The sequence below is a fragment of the Lissotriton vulgaris genome, chromosome 2_1 (genome assembly GCF_964263255.1).
Source record: "Lissotriton vulgaris chromosome 2_1, aLisVul1.2, whole genome shotgun sequence".
Classification (NCBI taxonomy): domain Eukaryota; kingdom Metazoa; phylum Chordata; class Amphibia; order Caudata; family Salamandridae; genus Lissotriton; species Lissotriton vulgaris.
This window is the reverse complement of record NC_141687.1, coordinates 1,205,953,188-1,205,969,638: the sequence shown is the minus strand read 5'-3', so window position 1 is coordinate 1,205,969,638 and position 16,451 is coordinate 1,205,953,188. Positions and strand designations below refer to the sequence as shown.

The 16,451-nt window shown below is 45.3% G+C and overlaps 1 pseudogene; it reads right to left on the bottom strand.

Moving 5' to 3' along the window:
- Positions 1-9,442, bottom strand: part of LOC147732396 (zinc finger BED domain-containing protein 6-like) — a 54,916-nt pseudogene extending 45,474 nt beyond the window's left edge.
- Positions 9,443-16,451: the final 7,009 nt, after the last annotated feature.

Genomic DNA, 16,451 nt, shown 5'->3' with positions numbered 1-16,451 from the left:
TAGAAATTTTATATATATATATATATATTCACTGAAAAAAACATAGGTTTTAAACACGTTATAGTTAGGAAGTAGCATTTAAAAAAACTATGAAATTCACTGAAAAAACCATAGGTTTTAAACCCGTTATAGTTAGGAAGTAGCATTCAAAAAACCTATGAAATTCACTGAAAAAACCATAGGTTTGACACATGTTATAGTTAACTGGACATTTTACTCATTTAAAACCAATGAAATTCCCCCGTTATAGTTACCTCAGCTAACTATAACTCGCGCGCCCGCAATGCACTGCTGATGACGTCACATATTATATCACTCATGACATGGTCAGTGACATCACTCATGACATCACTGATGATATCTGAAATAACATCACTGATGAAATCACTGATGACATCATCCTTGTAAAAGAGTGGTAGACCTCCTCTCAGCGTAATATAACCTTTGATACACACATTTAAAAATAGAAGCTAAAATTTTCAAAGCATGAGTGATGTAATATGTGACGTCATCAGCATATATATATGAAAGAACTCCGTTCCCCACACGCTGACACTTCCCCAGACGTGGGGCAAGAACAGACACGGACCACCAAGTAGTAGGATGCAGATTTATTCAAGTGCTGTCGCCATAACGTTTCTGCTCAAAATGAGCCTTGATCACATGACTATATATGACGTTGCCCCTTTCTAGCTCAGCGTGGATGGCACTGTGCTAATCCTACGCTTAAAGACTTTGATAGAAAAGCAGACATTTTAGGTGAGCAAATTTGAGTGTCGCTGGTGTTGAGAGTGATCTATATTGGAGTTGCTTTCCACCTAAACTTGAGAATTACCCAGAGTTCTCTGCTTTTTCTTTTCATATAAATATATATACACATATATATTCAGGCGCGCAATGCCAATAGGGCTAAAAGGGCTACCGCCCCCCTGTTGTGTGTGTCGCAGCCGGGGCTGCTGCAGCTCGAGTTGCTGTGGGCTCGGCTGGGAAGTGTCTGGAGTCTTATCTCTGGCATATTTACATACCTTTGTAAACTGGTTGCCGAGGCTTCGTTTTTTCTCTGGTTCCAGTAACCCCTGGTCCCCCACTCGGCCTATTCCTTACATTTCTATTTTACATTTACTGCTGTAGTGTGAGTATGTATTTCATGAAAAGGAATATAAAGTTGGGTTGCCAAAAGAAAAATACCAGCCCTGTGTTCTTTAAAGAGCCTGCAAAAGCATCCTTTCAACACTTAATAGGGTTATAAATAAAAAAAACAAATTATTCATTTGAATTTGACTTTTCTGTCTTTGTTCCCTTTAATTATCAGTCATGGATCATTCAGGCAGCCTTAGAACACAATTAAAAGTGCTTTCTATTTATATTTGCTGTACGAAGTATGCACAGATAAGTGCTAAATATGGCTTTAGGTGTCTGTTTATTTTTGTACTGTCTGGGACATCAAAATAATGAGCTGGCAACCCTAATCATGAGACTGTAAGTTTGTCGCAGGATCAGCAACTCATTTTTTTCCTCCACTCTCAATCCCTGATTAATGCCATATTAGGAAAAGTTTAACTTATATATGAAACCCTATGCTGCAGTCAATAGCATGTTGAGTTACTTCAAGTGTCTGGGAATGCACCCTGTATTCAGACAACTCACTCCTCATTCTCGCACTTCACTTTCACACTTACCCTGCACTCACAGCAATCACAATGCACTCACCCTGATCAACATGCACTTACACCATTCACCCGCTCACCCTGCACTTACAGTGATCACTTTGCACTCACAATGCACTTTTACTGTTCACCATGTAGCTCACCCTGCAGTCACACGAGCCCACTACTCACCCTGCACTCATGTGACACTTCACTCACCCGTCCCCTTCACTGCTCAATCTGCAATCTCACTCAAACAAACCCATCACTAACCATGCATTCATTCGTCCACTCCATACTTACATCTGTACCCAAATTCATATAGCCACCTCACTTACCCTGCAGTTACTCCTCTTACCCTACTCTCACACTGCCACATCACTCTCCGTGCACTCATATGGGCAAATCTGCCCCTTACACACCGCAGTGGGTTAATGTGCCTGCTACACAGAACGTGTACCATGCAGGTCACAGAAATGAGTGTAAGTAAACTATGAGTAGCGCCATAAAAAAATGAAATGTTTGTCAGAAAGGTGCTATAGAAAGATGAGGTGCATTGTTGGTGTGTGGTAGTGAGGGAATTCATGGAGAAGGAGGAAATGGGGAAGGGGCGCCAAAAAAGACTGTTGCACAGTGTGCAACCAGTGCTAAGGCCAGCCCTGGATGGGAGTGTTATCCCCTCCCTGAAGTTCGGGTCTAGTTGCGCCCCTATATATCAAGAGAAATACTGTGTATTTATAAGTAAAACAAATTTAACATTCTTGAGTAGTTTCTTTTTGTTATTCTTTATTTTCATTCTCTTGATGTGTCATTTATAAACAGCAATACAGCCAACATGTGTTTTGCGCACTCGCGCGCTTCTGCAGGGCTTTTGGATTCTGGTTCAAATGTTACCATGGATAGATTCTGTATTTTATACGTAGGTTCCAGTCAACAATTTTAATAATTTTCTTAATTCTCCCTTTGCATCGTCTTTCATTCCAATGGTTGGTTATTCGCCTCTCTCCAACAGATCCCACATCTATGTTTGGTTGTGCCTTCTGTATTTTTTTCAACGGATAACCACAACTTGCATGTTTAGTTAGTCTGTGGTCAATTTCAATGTAGAACTGGTTGTGTTCATTCAGTAGCAGTTCATTCCCCCTGATATGTAATGCGCAGTCAGACTTTTCATGCATCTTGTCTTCCTTCGGTTCAAAGTAGTTTACCTACTGGCGAATAGCCAGTTGGTATTTATATTTAGGACCAAAGTATCCATAGGAAAAGTGTTTTTTGTTTTGACAATAACTTTGGCGCTGCTTGACAACAAAAAACTTCAGCTTTTTGGTTTGGATGTATGACGGTACGACGCAGTTTTAACAATGCAAGTCGTTACAACGACTTGCGTTGGGGGGCGCTAATAGTGAATAGTTTAATTTACTATTCCAACACCAGTCCCCTTGGATAGTAGGGAAGGTGTTGGATAGTAAATTAAACTATCCCCTATCCTAGAGCCCCCTCCAGCGAAAGTCGTTGTAACGACTTTCGTTGTTAATGCTGCGTCGTAACGGTACCGCGTTGTACCAGTTACGTTGTAAAGGATGTTTCCCTTTTGGTTCAGCTGCTGTGTTGACTGTTTCAGGGTGATCCTTCCAGCGGGAGCCAGGAAAAAGTGGGGTCCCAAAATATATTTCCTTCATGTTATGTCTATGGGGATTTTTTATTTTTTGAACACGACTACAGCCCGAACCGCTGAAAGGAATTACAGCAAATTTGGCAGAAAGCTAGATGTTGGTCCAGAAAGCGTGCTTTGTGTGATTTGTTGTAAATCTGTTCAGTAGTTTTTTAGATATCGGGTGACGCAAGCCCTTGAAGTGGACTGGCAGATCCTACTGAAATTTCATTGGCTGCCAACACTTCAACCAGGAAATGCTGGCAGCCATCTTCCAACTCAGATGAAAGCTGAGACCCACAAATTATTTTTTAAAAAGAAGGGGTTAGGGTAGGAATACTCTGACACCCTGAACTAGTGGGGGGTCCCACAGAGACCCCGCCGGGGGCAAAAGTTTTTTTTTAAATTATATTTTGCCACAAATTAGCAGGTGGACCTGCGGATCCACAGCACAATAAAATTAATAAAAAAAGACGCATTGACTCCAGCGTGTCATTTTCAAGAAGCACCCAGGTGGGCCAGATCCCGGGGCAGTGCTTTATATGAATGCGGGGGGTACGAATACAGCACCTCCCATGCCCTGGGGACTGCTACCTCCCCACGACAAACATAAGGAAACTGATGCAGGGCTATTTATTAAAATGAGTTTGGGGGGGGCTCGTATGGCCTCTCCCGCCTCCTCGGCGACCACCACCTCCCCTGGGCTAATTCAATGAGGGGGCCTTATGGAGCCCACCTGCCCTAGGAATGACCACCTTCTCAGGGCATTTTAGTTTTGACATTGGGGGCCTCATGGACACCACCTCCCTGGGTCGAAACTCCTTTTTTATTTTCGAAATGGAAGGGTGCTGTGTGCCTCCCCTATTGTTCCTTTCAAGGCACCAGTAAACGGCACCTCCCTGGGGCAGCCCTTAATCAAGAAAGGAGGGGGCTGCATGCCCATCATCTTGGAGCCATACATGGCCCTGAGTACTGCCACCACTCAGGGATGGCTCCTGCTATGTCCTGGGGGGCCCACCCCAGGGATATAGCTGTTTGCTATGGCTTGGAAGGAGCTTTACCGCTTCCGCCAAGCCATAGCAAACTGTTCTCAATTTCAGCAAGCTAAAGCATTGAATATGCTTTAGCTTGCTCAAAGCGGAGCACAATTGCTTTTACAGAAAGGTAACTGCATGTTAGCAGTACCCTCACTGTCAAAGCATATATGGCTCCCACAGAATGTGGGGAGCGGCAGTAAGCATGGGCGAATTTTGCGGATCTCGCGTTCGCGAATTTTGCGGATTTGCGGATTCGCAATCCGCAAAATCCGCAAATTCCCGCGAATTTGCGGATTTTTTTTTTTTTTGTGTTCGCCCGTGTTTCTGCCAGTTCGCGAGGGTTTTTACAATTTCGCAATTTGCGAACTTACCTGTCGGGTCGCAAGTTTTGCGAACTTGTTGTTTCTACGTGTCCAGCCTGTTTGGGACACTCTTCTTCATCACTGCCACTCTCTGTCACCACTGCCACTCTCTGACTACTCATGCCACCCTCTGGCCCACCCATGCCACCCTCTGTTTCATCACCACACCCTCTGGTTGTCCAGTGTACATTATTTTCGGCAAAGCAAAGCACACCTTCCCTGCCTCAAGTGACCTGAATTAATTTGGGGCTGATTAATGTGTCACAGAATATTTTTTTAGCTGGCACCTGCTTCCTTAGTGTGCCCTGATTAGTGATCTTTTGCACTTGCTAAGTGCTTTCATTGTTGCAAAATTAGTTACAACACCTGCCCTGCCCCAACTGACAATAATGAATTAGGGGCTGATTAATGGATTTTAACTTCCAGCCTGGCTCCTGCTTGTCTCCCTTAGCTGTAATTCAGGACCTTTGTGGCATATGTGTAACTATTCTGAGGTTCAGAGCAGGGTCACATAATAGTTTCAACTGGCAACTGAACTCTGGAGGGGCCCCTCAGGAAGCACTACAGGAAATGGCTACTAATGATGAGCCTGAACTTTTGAACCTGGTAAGTAGTTACTTTCAGTTTTGCTAAGATCGTATTTCTGCAATTTTGCACTTATTCGCGGGGCGCGAACTCACGCGAACAGTGCGAGCAGTGCGAGCAAAATCCGCTGCTCGCGGATTTGCGGATTTTGCGGGAAATTCGCAAATCTCGCGGATTGCGGATTTCCCGAAAATCCGCAAAATCCGCGAGCGGAACGGATTTTCCGCCCATGCCTAAGCGGCAGGGACCACAAGGGCCTTGAGACTCCCCCTTCGGTCTCCAAACATCTTAAGTGGGATCCTGGGTGGGACCAGGGTGCCCACCGTAGAGGCCAGGACCCAGGGGATGGGGTCCCCTTGACCAAAATCGACCCATTAATTATGTATTTATTTTAATTTATATAAAAAGGCTGGGACTCAGGGGATGGAATTTCCGGAGCTGAAATCAGCCTGTGGAGGGAGGCTGCATGGCCCCTCTTACCATTCTAAATAGGCCTGGTCCTGGGGATGGGGTTCCCGAGGCTGAAACTGGCCCAGGGAATGGGGACCATGTGCCCCACTCCCCGGATAAATTGAAAAAATTAAATTAAAGACCAACAATTCTCCGGAGGCCCCGCCCCCTTTCACTAACACTCTGCAAACATGCCTCCCTGTGCACAACTTGTTGGAGGATAAAGTCCCCTTGGCTGCCGAGGGTCCTTGGGGACCAACAAGCCCTACTGTTACCTTCTGTAAGTCTCAAACAGCTGGATTGTTGAGAGGACTTTGTGGCCACACCCCTTCTCTCCACCATTCTGCAACCTTGCCTCCTGGTGCACTGCTGGTTACGGAGTGAAGTCACCTTGGCTCCAGAGGATCCTTGGGAGCAAAAAAAGCCCTAGTGTTACCTCCAGTGAGTCCCACACTGATGGATTGCTGAGAGGTCTTCAAAGGCCAAGCCCCGTTTCCCCACCAGTCTGCAAATGTGCCTCCTGGTATACTTCTGGTTAGGGGATAAAGACCCCTTTTCTGCTAAGGGTCATTGAGGGTCAAAAAGCCCTCCTGTTCCCTCCAGTAAGTAAAACCAAAGTGGATGATGGGCGGAGTGTTGAAAATTGCAAGCACTCACCCCCAGTCAACTGATCTGGGTTTCATCCATCATCATTCTTTAGCTCACTCCGCCACCCCAGTTCAGACATGGCCATATGCAAATCAGTCTGACCCTGTTCCTCATGGGAACAGTCTAGCCCAAACTGCCAAGCCATGTCTTTCCTGGACCGGAAACAAACATACTGGGACTGGTTTCTGGCTAATCAGCCATCATCAGCCAGACTAGCTTGAATCCAGTGGCAAAGTGTGCAAGGGACCCACGTCTGGGCATACCCTGCCAACTTAAGGCAAACAAAGCAAAACCAAAGGGGATGATGGACCGAGTGTTGAACATTGCAAGCACTCACCCCCAGTAAGTCCCACAGAGCGTGATTACTTAGAAGACTTTGGAGGCCATGCCCCCTTTCTCCACCACTCTGCAAATGCACCTGGTGCTTTGCTGGTTAGGGGATAAAGTCCTCTCGGATACAGAGGGTTCTTGGGGGCCCAGAGGCCCTCCTGTTACTTCCAGTAAGTCTGACACAGCAGGATTCCTGAGAGCTGGTTGTAAGCCTGTCCCCTTTGTCCACCACTCTGCAAACGTGACTACCAGTTAACAAAACCTAGAAACTCACTTAAAAAACAAAGGTTACAGGGACGTTATAGTTAGGAAATAGAATTAAAAAAAAACTTAGAAATTCACTGAAAAAAACAAAGGTTACAGGGACATTATAGTTAGTCTCAGATTTCACTGGTACAAAACCAGTGAAATTCAGCAGTTATAGTTAACTGAGCTAACTATTACTTACTCCACCGCAATGCACTGCTTATACCCTCACATATTACATCACTCATGACATGGTCAGTGACAACACTGATGGCATCTCTGATGACATCTCAAATGAGATCAATGATGACATTATCCACAGAACCACTCACACACCCACTCACACCCCATACATTTTGTATACCCATTCATATATCCATACAACCACTCACATACCCATTCATAGACCCATACCAGTACTCAAATACCCAATCACTCCTCCAAAGAGACACTCAGACACACATTTACTCACTCATACAGCCACTCACACGACCACTCTTTCACCCATATAGCCAATCATACAACTAGTAACTCACCAGTACAGCCACACACTCATCCATGCAGGTAGTTACACACCTACCTTTTTACCTACATAGTCACTTACTCACACACCCACTCACTCACTTATGCAGCCTCTCAAAACAGACACTCACTTACCCATACAAACACTCAAACACTCACTAACACACCCACACAACCACTCGGAAACCTATTCACACATCCATACAAGCACTCACACATTCACTCCCTCACCCATTCAGCCATTCAGACACTTACTTTCCATTACAGTCACTAACACATCAACTCACTTAACGAAACACCCACTCAAACAGCCACTCACTCACCCATACAGCCACTTATACATGGAGTCACTCACTCATATAGCCATTGAGACACCGACTCACTCACCCATACAGTCACTGCATACCCATGAACCCACCCATAGATCCACTAACACTGACACTCACTCACCATTACAGTCACTGACACACCCACTCACTCACCAATACAGCCCCTCACACAGCATCTCATTCACCTACACAGCTACTCACAAACCCACCTATAAACCCATACAGCCTCTTACACACCCATACACACAATGTATGTATGTATGTATGTATGTAATTGGTTTTGTATAGCGCATAAATCACCAAAGGTCTCATAGCGCTGCAGAAACAATCAGATAAAGAGGAAGAAGGAAGGTATGGAACATCTTGGTCAGAATAGCCAGGTTTTCAGGTTTTTTCTAAATGATTTATGATTAGGATCACATCTGATGGATAAAGGAAGTGCGTTCCAAGTGGCGTGGCCAATTTTAGAGAAACTTCTGTCTCCATTTCTGACTGTTCGGACTTTAGGGACTATTAAAAGATGTTTATTGGATCATCTAAGAGTTCTTCCCGGTCAGTCACCTCGGAGCTTTTGCATCAGGTACTGTGGACCCTGTCCATACAAAGATTTATGGACCAGGCAGCAAACTTTGAATTTAATGTGTTTTCTGATTGGCAGCCAGTGTAGTTTTTTCAAACATGGGGCTGAAGGGGTGCGGTGTGGAAGATCAAGGGTCAGCCTGGCCGCCGCATTCTGAAGAGTCTGAAGCTTGGTTAAGAGGCTTTCATTAACGTCCACCAGCAATGAGTTGCCATAAACCAAATGACTGATTATGAGTCCCTGGACAAGGGGTTTACGTGATGCCAGCGGTATCCATTTAAAGACCTTTCTGAGGTTGCGCATCAGTCCAATGCTTGTATGCATGGTTTTATTTATATGGCAAGCCATGGTCAGTTTATAGTCAATGGTTATACCAAGGTTTCTGATGGGGTTTTTTGGTGCCGGACATGAGCCCAGAGACTTAGTCCACCATTCTTCTGACCAGATTATGTTTGCCCTACCAAATACAATGATTTCTGTTTTTCCGGCATTCAGCATGAGGCAGTTATTTGTCATCCATTCTTTAATTGACACCATACACTGTTTAAATCTATGTTTAGTGTCTATGATGTTAGGGCCGAGAGTAATTAGGATTTGGGTATCGTCGGCATATGAAACCGTATTGAACCCATAATCTTTAATTATCTTGGCTAATGGAGATAGGTAGATATTGAATAACTTTGGGCTCAATATAGAGCCCTGCGGAACGCCTTTGTCATTTTCAGCATGGTCAGATGAAAAAGGGCCAATTTTAACTCTAGATTTTCTTCCCGAGAGGTAGCTCTGGATCCACCTGTGGGCTAGACCCTCGACAACAAACTCACGCAGCCTTTCCAAAAGGATGCTGTGTGAGATGGTGTCGAAGGCCGCCGACAGGTCCAGCAAGATCAGAATGGCTGATTGTTTTGCATCCAGTGCCATGCGGATGTTATCTACTACCTCCAGGACGGCAGTCTCTGTACTGTGAGCGGCTCTAAAGCCTGACTGTGACGGATCTAATAATTTATTATCTTCCAGATGTTTAGTTAATTGTTTATTAATAAGTGACTCGATCATCTTACCAAAAAAAGTCTGGAGAGAGATGGGACGGTAGCTAACAGGTTGTTTGGGATCAGCGTTATTTTTTTTAAATAGGTCTTACTGTGGCTTCTTTCCAGATTGCTGGAAAAGTGGCTTGAACTAATGTTAGGTTAAAAATTGAACTTAATTCAGTGATTAAGGCTGGAGCAATTTTAGCCAAAATTTGAGCTGACGCTGGATCGCTAGGAGAACCAGACTTAGTTTTCCTCATTATATCTCCAATCTCTTCCTCAGATATAGTGTTAAATTCTTTTAGAGTCTTGTGTGAGGGTATAGGTTCAGTGTGTTCAGAATTATCAATGATTGGGGCCCTGGTAGAAATGTTTGTAGCAGGAAAAGAGTTATGTATATCATTAATTTTATCTCTAAAGTAAAAGGAACGTGTATCGGCCCATTCTTGGGATTCCATGATAGGGGGTTGACAGGCTGAAGGGTTCGTAAATTCCCTTACTATTGAATAGAGTTCTTTGTGCGAATTTCCAGCTAGGGTAATTTTTGTTCCCAGATAGGTTTTCTTTGCTAGTGCTATCTGGGCCATATACTCTTTATGTAGAATCTTATATTGTAGTTTATCTTCTTCTTCTTTTGTTTTGCGCCATTTGCGCTCGGCGGTCCTAGCAGCTAAGTTAATTGGTTTAAGTTCTGGAGTAAACCAGGGTGATCGTTTGTTTGGGCACTTGATTCTCTGTTTTGGAGCTATAAGGTCTAGTGTCGCAGTAATTGCTATCTCAAGATCAACTGCCACTTTCTTTAGATCTGAACTTTCATTCACAAGAGGGGGCGCAAAGGAGCGTAAAAAGGAGTCTGTGTTTATTTTATTCCAAGCGCGGCTTATTTTTATCTCCTTTTGATGAACAGATTTGGTTGACTTAATATTAATGGTAAATTTGATAATTAAATGGTCAGACCATAGGACTGGATGTAGTTCAGAGATATGGACTTCATGAGAATTAGTGCATAACAAATCTAAAGTGTGTCCAGCATTGTGGGTGGCCTCTGTGTCTAATAACATCAGGTCTAATGCATGAATACTATTGATTAATTCAATAGTGTTGGCATCATTACGTAATTCCATATGGAAATTAAAATCTCCTATTAATAAGAAATTTTTACAGGCCAATAAATGTGGGGCCAAAGCGTCCAAAAGCTGCGATACAAAGTTTGTTTTGCTTTCTGGTGGTCTGTAAAAAAGCGTTCCTTTCCAGGATTCCTTGTTGTTAAGGTCAAGAGAAAAAGTTAATAGTTCTCCCCAGCTGGCAATCTGCGAGTCCACTATACAGATTTTTATATGGGATTTATAGACTATAGCCGTACCCCCACCTCTCTTTGCAGTCCTGTCTAGCCTTAAGATGTTGTAGCCAATCGGCAGGGCTAAGGCTATGTCAGGGGAAGATGTCTCTTGGAGCCAGGTCTCCGTAATGAAAAAGAGATCTGGCGAGTTTTGATCTAGTAAGTCCCATATTTCAAGGGAATGCTTCGGTAGAGAGCGGACGTTGCCGTACAGGCAAGTAAGGTAGGAGGGGTGTGGTACAACTGACTGATGAGACGGTTTCAGACCATGTTTGAGGGGGAGTGTATTAAGCGTTAGAAGTCCTCGCCTTGAATATCTAACATTGGCCATAGTACAGAAAAAGAAAGTAAAAACGAGCAAGGGAGGCACTAACTTGGCGCTGACGTAGCGCGGACGGGCACAGACAGGCAGGGCTTGACTCTGGCGCGACTGCGGCGCGTCGCCAGCGCGACGCTGCGCGTGTCTGCTTGGCGCACTCACTTTTATCGCTTGAGTGGGCAGGACACCTGGCAGCAGTAAGAGTGGAGAGCTGACCGGTATAGAAACCCGGAAATGCGACTGGTTGGTGATAGTACCCCTTCGCTCAATCGGCACACGCCGTGACGGAACAGGGGAAACACCAAAGGACAGGTAGCCAAAAGCTTACTTTAAACCAATATGATTGCAATTCACAAGAAGTACAATACAATTAAAAGCGGCAATTTAAAAATTAGTTGCAATTCGGTTTTTAGTTACAAATTCGGCATAGCATAGTGTTGAAAATTGGCTATTCAGCAGAGTGTTCCGAGAAGTCCCTTCTATAGCACTCTCTCTACAAAGCTGAAATACTAATCTGTCACACAGCCCCTCTCATAATATTTTTTAGAAGTAGTTGTAGGAAAGTAGGATCTGCTTCTTATGGTTACCCCCACTTTTTGCTTAATGCCTCACTGTTTTTGACTAGTCTGACTGGGATCCTGCTAATCGGGAGCCAAGTCTATCTGCTTTCTCCTTTAAATTGACATACATGCACTTTGGTACACTCCAGATTGGATACTGGGGTACCCTTATAAGTCCCTAGTATATGGTACCCATGTACCCGGGGCATAGGTACCCCAGAGGCCTCCCATGGGCTGAAGCATGTATTGTGCCACCCATGAGAGGCCATGCAAAATGGAACTACAGGTCTGCTACTACAACCTGTGTAAGCTGGTGCTTGCACCACTTACTTTCGATAAGGGTTCACTATATCTATTGGCCACTACACTTAAAACTTATAAGTCACTCCTATTGCAGGCCTTATCAATCCTGAAGGCAAGGTGCTGAGTTTTATGTAAGATGGTGCCCCTGCATGAGCAGAGCCTCTGCAGCTTTCGGAGACCCTTCTTCCGGGTTGTCTGTGACTCAGCCAGACATATAGGTAGAGGTGCATTACAAGTTATAACCTTGCGGTAAATGCTATCTCGAAAATGGCTGCATAGAAACATATCATGTTTGGTATAACACCTTGAAATGTCACCTCAACACTGGTAACCGGTGTGGGAGGTATGATTCAACTCTTCTGAAGTGAGCTTGGTGTGGTCACTGGTCTATCCCGTGCCAGCCTTCCCAACCCGGACAGCACAAAAAGGATGCTGCTGAGCAGAGACACATTTCTGCACTCCTACTGCTGAGCCAGGCTTGAAGAGAGAAAGGCAGCAAAATAGGCATCCTGTCACAGGGAGGTGTGACCACCTCCCAGACAGGATTTGTGTATTGGGGCTGGGTGGGTGCACTCTGAGAGAGCTGAAAGTCTGCACATGGGGCACACTTGGTATCCCTGTGCATAGTCCAGCTCAAACCAGTTCTGGGAGCCATTGGCTCCTGCTCTGGCGTGAAATTGGACAATGGACATAGGAGTAACCTCCCCTCTGTCCTGCCCCTCCCCTAGGATGGTCCCCTGAATCTGTCCAACACTCTCCTGTGGGTACATAGGGGCTTATCTGGCTGTAAGACTTTAGATTTTACGTGGACAAGATTCTACAAGTAGAAACCACTGACCTTCAACCGTCTGGACACTCTGGACCTCGCTGGACCTTGACTGGGCTCGACTTCATCCCCCTTTCTGTCTGAAGCCTAGTCTATGCCCTTGCTCCACACAGGCTCTGTGCAGGACGTGTGGTGCACTAAGGACAACTGAAGAATCTCCCTTGGAGTGATGGAGTCACTCCCCTGCAGTAGCAGGCACCTCAATGCAACTGCCAAGTCTGCTGCTCCCGAGGACTCCTTTCAGCAACACAAGAGGTGGATTTCTGAAGGTTTCAGAGGTTGATCTGCCCTCTCAGCAAGTTTGAGGCCAGTATCCCTTGTGGGGACCACATAACTTGAACCCCTGTGCACCAGTTGCATATGCTTGTTGGCATTTTCTGAGCGTGTGCATTGGAGTCGTTGTAGTCCTGACCCTGAGCAGTAATTGAACCAAAGAACTCCGGCCTCCTCGCACCGAGCGCTCCATGGGCTGGTACTCTGCAATCTTGCACGAGGTCCCTTTGCGACTCCTGGTCATTCGGCCTGTGATTTTCCTTGGGCTTTCCTGGTTGCTCCACACATGCCCTGACTCCTCATTGCTCGGTAAGTCCCCTGGACTGTGCTGGTCCACACCGTAACCTGCTTGACCATCCTGTGTGGGTTGCTTTTGCCAAGGCTTGTTGGTGCTCCAGCCGGACACCGACCCCTCAGCACTTGACATCCTTAGTGCGACAGCTCGCATCTGGCTGCTGGTTGTCCTAGACATCTCCTGGTCCTCTGTGCTGCAAAGTCAAGCATCCCTTCTTCGCACATGAAGCACCCCACATTGGTGGGAATTTGTCTACCGAGCCCCTAGTCACTCTGAAGTGACCCAAACTCTGTCCCCTCTGCTTTAAGGTTCTTTCCTTCCAAAATCCAGGCATGGATTCCTCTAGACCCGTTTCACCTTCTTTGTAGCAGTACTTCTTCACAGCCCTCCATTGAGAACGACGGCGGTTTCCGACACCATTCCAGACCTATGCACCCGGCTCCACTGTGATAGGTCACTTGGTACTACGGTATCCGCGAGTAGGGTGGTTCTCTAACCTCTTAAGTTCCAAAGGGTTTGCTCAAAGTCCTCCTAGAAGGGTTCATAAATTTTAAAATTGCAACCACGACTTCCTCATAGAATTGTTCGGAGTCCACGGTCGTGTTAGCACACTGCACCTGTCCTCCGTGCGGTCCTTATCTACTCTCCTTGGGTGGTTCCTTGGGGTCCCAGCAATTCTACGTGCTCCAGACCTTGTCTTGATCAAAGTTGTGTTTGTTATACCACTATTTTAGCATATAGTTTGGTCTCCCCCTGGAGCCCACTGTGTATTGTGCTACTTACAGCTGTTCTATTGATCTCATATTGTGTGCTTGGTGTTCTATCCTCATGTAGAGGATAGTAAAGAATGTTATATTAATAAACCAATATTTTTATATAACTACTGTGTGGTTCGCCTTCATTTAGTTAATTCAAGAGGTGATTTTCTGGTAAAACAAGCTGCTTTACATTCCTTCAAGATTAAGACTGAAAGCTGCTCTCCACAGCTACAACTAGGATAGCTTTCTAAAGGTTATCTTCGACCTCATACATCATAAGGGTTGTTTGGACTGGTGCAAGGTGCCCAGTTGAATTAGTGGACATCATATACCAGGCCAACTTCTCACATTGGGTGCAGAGGTTGCGATTCAAGCCTGCATTGTTTTGCAAGATAAATCTCTTTGGATTGATTTACTGAAAACCACTAAAGTATTAGGCACATATAATACTTAAATATTAGAATACGTAAGTTCTACTGAACTTAGGGATTGGGTAAGTTAAGGGTCTAGCACATCCTTTCTCCAACCTAAGAGAGTTTAGTTTCCACTAGGTTAGGTAGCTGCATACACCACTCCACAATAGTTATGTCACCTAGAGGAGATGCCAGTGGCTCTCTGCCTTCTAGGTACAATGGTCTTACATTTCGGAAATTGAAAGCCATGAGTGTTTCTAAAAAGCTGAAGGCAGGGAGAAATGCCAACACCAAATGTCTCATTGAGGTGTTACTCTTGGATGACCTTAGGAAGAACCCAGGATTAGATGAAGTTGAAAGAGTTGGTGGGGCAGGGAATGAGGACAGGCCAGAAGTGAAACCTTTTTTGACCTAGAATCAAACACTGGCCCAGAAGTTTAAGATGATTCTCACCTGGACAACTTAGATCTTCAGGAAGAGGGTGGAGAAGGCCCCAGTGGTCCTCTCTTTACTCCTCCTGGGAGAGTGCAGGGTTTATCTAGGAGATCTAGATCTCCCTCTGCAGAATCGGACCATTCCAGTCATTCTATAGGGTCCTCCATATCCCATAAGAGAGATAACTCTTATGATAGAAAATGTCAATTTCTAGAGCTTGAGAAAGTCAAGCTTAGGTTCATGCAAGAGCAATTGGCCCTAGATAAGGATTGATGGGTTTGGCTTAACCACTGAACAGTATAGGATTAAGTTCAGAGACACCCAGAAGACACAGACCCAGGACTGGGTAGACTTGTAGAGTGTGCTACTAAGGCTCTGAAAGGCTGGTTACTTGGCAGCAAAGTGAATGATTTCAAGGGATTGTACAATTTGATTATGAGGGAGCAGATCCCTAATAATTGCTAAAATCAGTTGTTGCATCAGTACCTGGTTGACTCTGATCTGACTTCTCCCCAAGAATTGGGAAAGAAGGCAAATAGGTGGGTCAGAACCAGGGTGAAGCGGAAAACCCAGACCACAGGTGGTGACCAGAAGAAGCAAGAGGCTAAACCTTTAGATAAAGGTGAGGAAAAGGGTAAAGACCAGAAGTCTTTGTCAGGGCCCCAAAAACCTGCATCTGGGGAGGGGGGAGTCACAGTCTCACAAAGGTAAAGGCAGAAAGAAACCTTGGTGCTTCCTGTGTGAGGAGAACCCCCATTGGACAAGAGATGCCAATTGTTCAAGGGCCAAGGATCCTCCTACCACCACCACTGCCCCTAAGGCAACTGTTCCGCCTAGTTCAGCTCCAAGTGGTGGTACAGGGAACAAGGGTATAGTAGTGGTAACCCTGGGATCTGAGATGGGTTCTGGCTTAGCAAGAACTCCAGCTCAGGCTGTTTTAGTCTGTGATGGAGGCATGAATATTGTCTCGCTATTTTTAAGTCTCAATAATCTGAACAAACACAGACAACAGCCTTTAATCAATGGTAAGGAGGCCATGGCATATAGGGACACAGGAGCAAGTGTCACAATGGTGACAAAAGATCTTGTGGGCCCTGACCAGTTCATACTTGGTTAGATGTACCAGGTGACCAATGCTAACAATGTCAGGACAGACCATTCCTTGGCAGTTGTTCATTTCAGCGGGGGAGGGGTAACTGGCCCTAAGAAGGTTGTGGTTAGCTCAGACCTCCCTGTGGAATCCTTGTTGGGCAATGATTTGTAAACTTCAGCCTGGACTGAAGTGGAACTCAGGATACATGCAGCAATGGTGGGCATCTCTGTAGATGTGTTTACTGCGACTAGGTCACAGGCCAAACTGTCTTTCAACTGAACAGGCCCTGGTTCCTAGAAAAATGGACCATGTGCCTTCCAAGAGAGGAGCAGTAGTGGTAAGGCAGTGTCTTTCCCCAGACTCAGAGTAAGGATAAGTCTCCTGAGAAAGATGATCCCAGTTCCTGTGAAGGAACTGCCT